At 47.2% G+C, this 6,766-nt stretch overlaps 1 pseudogene; it reads left to right on the forward strand.

Moving 5' to 3' along the window:
- LOC141683004 (subtilisin-like protease SBT1.5) lies at window positions 1–2,693 on the forward strand (annotated as a pseudogene).
- The last annotated feature ends 4,073 nt before the right edge of the window (window positions 2,694–6,766 follow it).

The following is a 6,766-nucleotide window of genomic DNA, read 5'->3' on the forward strand; positions in this document are numbered from 1 at the left end:
ATCTAAGATAATATCTGATCTCTGCTCATAACCCCGCCTATTAAAGACCAAATCTTATGATCTGTAATAGATAAATAACATTAATGCATAATATACAATAGCCTCCAATTTTTACTCTTATGTCATGCACCTATTTAGCCTCTTTACTTTTGCCCTTCTAGAATAGTTCTGCACTCTTTGCATCCTAATTGTTTTTCTGTTTCGTCGTTTTTTCCTAAAATTCACCACACAATCCATTATAAATCTTCTAGCCTTCTCTGTTCTAAACACCATCAGAGACACATACTATGGGTTCTTTCTTTTGGGTTCTTCTCTCACTTCTCCTCCAAATCCCATCCATATTAGCTCAATCTCAAACTTACATAATTAGAGTCCAAAATGACTTGAAGCCCTCTGCTTTTTCTAACGTTGAAAATTGGTATAAATCCACTCTTCAAACACTAGATTCCTCTCAACTAATGAAGGACTCTGAAGAGTTTTCCAATAATCAAGATATTCTCCATATATATAAAAGTGTTTTCCATGGCTTTTCTACTACCCTTACCACCCAACAAGCCCAGCAGCTTAAAACCCAGCCTGGAATTCTTGCTGTCATACCTGACCAACTCCGCCAGATCCATACCACTCGTTCTCCCCATATTCCTCGGGCTCGAAGGAAAAAATCCCTCAGGTTTAATCACAGAATCTGACTCCGGTTCAGATGTCATCATCGGAATATTCGATACTGGTATCTGGCCAGAACGTCTTAGTTTCCATGACAAAGGCCTTCCTCCTATTCCCGCACGTTGGAAGGGCGAGTGTGTTGAAGGTGAAAATTTCGGGAAAAATCACTGCAACAAAAAATTAATCGGAGCAAGATATTTTCGAGCAGCTTATGAAGCCAGTATGAGAATGAAAGAAGTGAACATCAGTTCCGAACTTAAATCGCCTAGAGACACACAAGGACATGGTACTCATACGGCCTCCATCGCTGCCGGACGGGAAGTTAGTAACGCCTCTCTCCTCACTCTTGCAGCCGGTGTCGCCATTGGTGTTGCTCCGAAAGCCAGAGTAGCAGCATATAAAATATGTTGGAAGAAAGGTTGTTCAGACGCAGATATTCTCGCAGCGTTCGATGCAGCTGTTGAAGACGGTGTCGATATAATTTCATTGTCAATTGGTGGCGGAACACTTCCATACCATCTTGACCCGATTGCGATTGGATCGTACGCAGCGATGGAGAGAGGAATAATTGTATCTGCTTCTGCTGGTAATGAAGGACCTGCTTCACAATCGGTTGCAAACGTTGCTCCATGGATCATTACTATTGGTGCTAGCACAATTGATAGGAAATTTCCAGCCGATTTGAAGTTGGAGAATGGCGAAAATTTCACTGGCGCCACAATTTATACAGGTAAGGATCTGCCATATACACCAATTATTTACGCAGGACATGCTTTTATTCGTCAAAAAGGGTTCAGTAATTTTTCTGGAGGAGCTTGTATGCCAAAGTCTTTGGATAGTAATTTGGTTAGGGGCAAAATTGTGATTTGCAATCGAGGTGGAACATCACGTGCCATGAAAGGTGAAACAGTGAAAAGTGCCGGTGGAGTAGGAGTTATAGTTGCCAACTTGGCAGCAACCGGAGAAGGATTGGTTGCCGATGCTCATATAATTCCAGGTTTATCAGTTACCGCATCAGTTGGTGATAAGCTCCGATCATATGTAAAATTGAATCAAAACCCAAGAGCTAGTATAGTTTTCCATGGGACTCAAGTAGGAGTGAAACCAGCACCTGTTGTGGCATCATTTTCAGCTAGGGGACCCAATGCTGAATCAATTTATGTTTTGAAACCAGATATAATCGCTCCAGGCGTCAACATCCTTGCTGCATGGCCTGACAACACGCCACCCACGGAATTAGCCATGGACACACGTCGCACTGATTTTAACATATTGTCCGGGACATCAATGTCATGCCCACATGTGTCAGGTCTTGTTGCATTACTCAAAGGAGCCCATCCTGATTGGTCACCAGCAATGGTCAAATCAGCCTTCATGACAACGGCATACACGATGGACTCCGACGGAAAGCCTATAGAGGATGAGAAGGCGTACAATGAATCGAAAAGTATGGGACATGGGTGCTGGACATGTGGACCCTGACAAAGCCATTGATCCGGGATTAGTTTATGATTTAACAAGTACTGACTATTTGAATTTCTTATGTTCCTCTAATTATAGTCGCCAAGAAATACGATTAATTGCTCGACGATCATTAGGGTGCAAAGGCACGAAACAGAAGCCTTGGGATTTGAATTACCCGGCAATTGTTGTTGCCTTCGAAGAATCTGAAACGTCGACATTTGAAGTTGTTGTGAGAAGAACAGTAACACATGTTAGTGAGAATGCCTCTACGTACATAGCAGAAGTTATTAATCCAAAACATGTAAATGTTACTGTTGATCCACCAAGGATGAAATTTACGAAGAAAGGTGAGAAACAAAGTTATATAGTTCGAATTTCAGGTAAGAAGATGGGAGTGTCGGCGGGAAGTATGTTGTCCGAAGAAGGGAAACTGACATGGAGAGATGGAGATCATGTGGTGAATACACCTCTTGTGGTAGTTTATCAGAAGCCTTTGTTTTAGAATCTAAAGTAGTGTTTGGTCAAACGTATGTAAAATTTACATAACATGCTTAGACTTTATTATCTTCAAGTTTCTAATATAAATTAGTTCATGTATGCGTGATATAGTCATAACATTATGCTTCATTATAGGAAGTAATTTCCTATCAAGTTACATGTAATTTATCAAGAAACATAAGTAAGTCAAAATAGGCCCAGGCTTTTTGAGTAATTATTTGTTTAAGTGATCTTCATTGGAGTGTTACAACAAACAACTGGTGATCAATACATACTTCTCTCTAACTTTGTTCATCACAAGATGTTATGCCCGCTTTCGGCCATGGACCCTAAACAGGTCCCTGTGGGTGCACTAAATAGCTGGACTCTCGTGTGTGGGCTAGACCATGGATTTATATGACTTGGGCCAGCACATGCGGACTGGGCTCGTAACATGCGAGCTGGGTTCACATGCGAGCTGGGCTCATGACATGAGAGCTGGGCTCAATGACATGAGAGCTGGGCTCAAGTGAGGACATGCGAGCTGGGCTCACACATGTAAGGTGAGCTCACATTTGTCATTTGGGCTCTCATATGCGAGCTGAGCTCGGTTGTGCCCACGCGAGGTGGGCTCAGGTGCCTTCATGCGAGGTGGGCTTAGCTGCCCCACCGCGGGCTGAGCTCATGAGCCCACATCTTATAGAACAGAGGTAACATTATATTTATTATTTGAAGGCGGTGCGGGCCGAGGTGACCAGGCCGGGCCGCAGCGAAAGACTTTGTGTGCAACATGGAAAGTGACTCATAGATGACTGAGTTGCTCGTAGATTTCGGGGTCAACACGGGTTATTCCTACAATTACGGGAAGAAATGCGGAGATTGCCGCGAAATTGTAGGAAGCATGTGGAGCCGGTCGAGATTTACGTGACTAATTGGCTGAAGGCCTGACTTTATCGTGGGCTTGGGCTGCACGGGCTGAAGAGGTCCTAACCCTAGCCTACGTGACTTGTTCCCAAGAACTACGTGAGGCTTGATCCCTATAATAGGGTACGTAGGCACTTGTATGAGACATGAGTCGACACTTGACAGAGAATTACAAACCCTATTCTTTCTTAAGGAGTCCACATACAAGCTCAGCCACCACCAAACAACCTTCCTCCGCCCTCAAACACCGTCCTTGATCTTTGTTCCGCCCATTAACCTCCACAACATTGTTATACGAAATTCTCCCTATAATATTTGGCGCTAGAAGGAGGGGGCGTTCATCTAGGGAGAAAGATGACCAAAGAAAGCAAGCAAGCGACGACACCAGGGAGCGGAGGCAAGAAGGACCCTACTTCGAACACACGCCCCCAGAGAATCAGGCGCCACCTCCACCAATTGCAACCGTGGACGGGCAGGCTGTGATGACGTATCTCGAAGGGCTGGCCGATCAGATGAATCAGATCAACGCCCGAATGTCAAAGGTAGAAAGAAGCTCGGTCCGGAACGCCAAGCGTAAGGCGCGCCGCCTCAAGGTCTCACAGCGTAGCTGGAAGGGCAAAGGCCCTCAGAAGAAGCTGATCCACGATTTTGATGACGTGGCAACCGAGACCAAACAGAAGAAAGAAACATCACGCGAAAAGGAAGATATACCCCGAGGCCATGATGAGCGGGGCAGCCAGATCTCTACGAGATCGGGGCCGAAGCCAGCTTCATCTGAGGCAAGGTCAACTAGCGTGCTAGACCGAGTGGGTAGAAAACTAAGCGACATGACCTCAGGCTCAAATTGGAGAATTGTAAGAAGGAGAGAGAAGAGAAAGAGCCCGTGGATAAAAGAGGCTCGAAAAGGGAACGGGCAACGACCCCTCCGGAAAGACGTCAACACACCTCACCCAGGAGGGAGGAGCGACATAGACGCAGATACAATCGTGAAGAGGAGTCGCAGGACCGAGCTGGAGGAGGGGGACGCCGCGAACGACCTCAGGGCTCACCATTCGAGTAATGCGGGTGGTGACAGAGAAGGAGAAGTTGTTAGAGTAAGGGACCTGAGAAGGATCTTAGATGAGATGGAGCAAGAGAAGAGAGGGCCCCCTGCTCGGCTGCCCCCTCTCCGTTTACGGCTGCTATCCGATCATCCCCCCTACCTCGGGTGTTTAGGCACAACCCCGACCTTCTATTCAACGGCGAAGCCGACCCGGCGGAGTACCTTATTCAATTTAACACTGAGATGGAAGTCTATCAGGTGCCGGAGATGACCCGTTGCAGACTCTTCGCGGCATCACTCAGAGGTAGTGCCCAACAATGGTTCTCCAAGTTGGGACCGGCTAGCATAAGAACGTGGAGGCAATTGGAGGACTTGTTCGTCAGACAATTTCAGTCGACCCTCCACTATTCGCCTCCTGTGGCCACGTTAGCCAACATCAAGCAAAGGGAGGGGGAGCCCTTGGCAGAATACTTTCGTCGGTTCAACGCCGAGGTCCCCAAGGTGAGAGGAGCCAGTGAGGAGACCATCAAAAATTTCTTGATAGCAGGGCTGAAAGAAGGATCGAAATTTTGGAAGAGCCTCCAAGCGAGTGAGCCGAGGACCTTGGCCGAGTTCTATGAGCAAGCCGAACCCTTCAAGAGGGTAGAGAAATCGATGAGAGAGCTGAAAATCAGCGAAAGCTATCGAGACAAGAGGGACCGATCCTCAAGCCCTGACGAAAGGAGGAAGACATATCGGCGTAGTTCGAGCCCGAAAAAGTCTGCCCGTGGCAAAGAGACCACTAAAGATTCGGGAAGGCCTTATACAAGCAAATGGCAGACACACACCTCTGGTAGCCTCTATCGACCACATATATGCTACATATTGGGGAAGGGGGTATTCAGGAAGGCAACTCCTCTCACAGACTACAATAAAAGAGACACTTCGAAGTATTGTGCATACCATGAGGCCACCGGACACGATACAGCTGATTGTAGACAACTAAAGGATGAGATCGAGACTTTGATTAGACAAGGGAAGCTTACGGAGTGGGTTGTCAAGGAGGTTCGAAGACACAGGACGGATTATCATACCGTCCCTCCTCCACCCCCAGAAGACAAAGAAAGGGTCCCTCGGGCTGGTAGTATTCATATTATTCTAGGCGGGTCTCACATTGGTGGAGACAGCCGGAAGGCGATGGACAGATATGCCCGGGAAGCAAAGGACAAGCCGCTCACCAACGTCAATCATCTAAGCCAAAGGCCCCCGGAGCTCTTTGAAAGGGAGGTCGATGATATCGTGTTTAAAGAGAATGATGCAAAATGGGTGCATTACCCTCATACCGATGCCCTAGTCATAAAAATGAAGATTGGGACGGTGAATGTTCACCGAGCAATGGTGGACACCGGGAGCTCGGCTGATGTTTTGACTTATGATGCCTACAAAAAACTGGGATTATTGGATAGAGAATTAACCTCAACAGGTGGGCACCTGTACGGGTTCACGGGAGACTCGATCGGAGTGAAAGGGACAATTCGGCTCCCGGTGACCATAGGAGAGGAGCCTCATGTGGCCACCCAGATCGCTATGTTTACAGTCGTAGACCAGCCTTGTGCCTACAATGTTATAGTGGGCAGACCCCTTATGAGGGCAATGAGGATGGTGACCTCGATCCATCATATGACGATAAAATTCCCAACCCCCACGGGGGTAGGCATCTTGAAGAGCTGTCAATACGAATCCAGGGTCTGCTACAACCAGGCACTCAAAGCGGCCGAGTCAAGAAATGCCTCAAGGGAGATAGCTGAAGCAGGTGAGTGCGACATCCCCATGGAAGAGGCAGAGGGCAGGAAAAGAATACGTCCTGAGGGCCACGAGACTTGTAATTTGATTTCAATTGAGGAGTTGCCCGAGAACTACTTCGAGCACATGGGAATTCATGTGGAACCACGCCCAGGGGCCTTACTAATGGAAGCATCTCAGCCCATCATGTTGATACAAGAGGGGATTGTAGAGGAAGCAAGTGATGAAGAAGAGAGCCCAGAACAAATCACTGCAACACTTAGGAGAGGGAAGTGGGCACAAAGAAACAACAATCACTATGGACCCACCCGACGGAATCACTCGAACTGTAACTGCGACCTCTGAACGCTTGATAAACCCGACCCAAGCTCACCAACCGAGCTCAAGGATGCGGAAGGTTTGGCAATCACGGAA

This window comes from Apium graveolens, chromosome 9, assembly GCF_009905375.1.
Source record: "Apium graveolens cultivar Ventura chromosome 9, ASM990537v1, whole genome shotgun sequence".
Lineage (NCBI taxonomy): Eukaryota > Viridiplantae > Streptophyta > Magnoliopsida > Apiales > Apiaceae > Apium > Apium graveolens.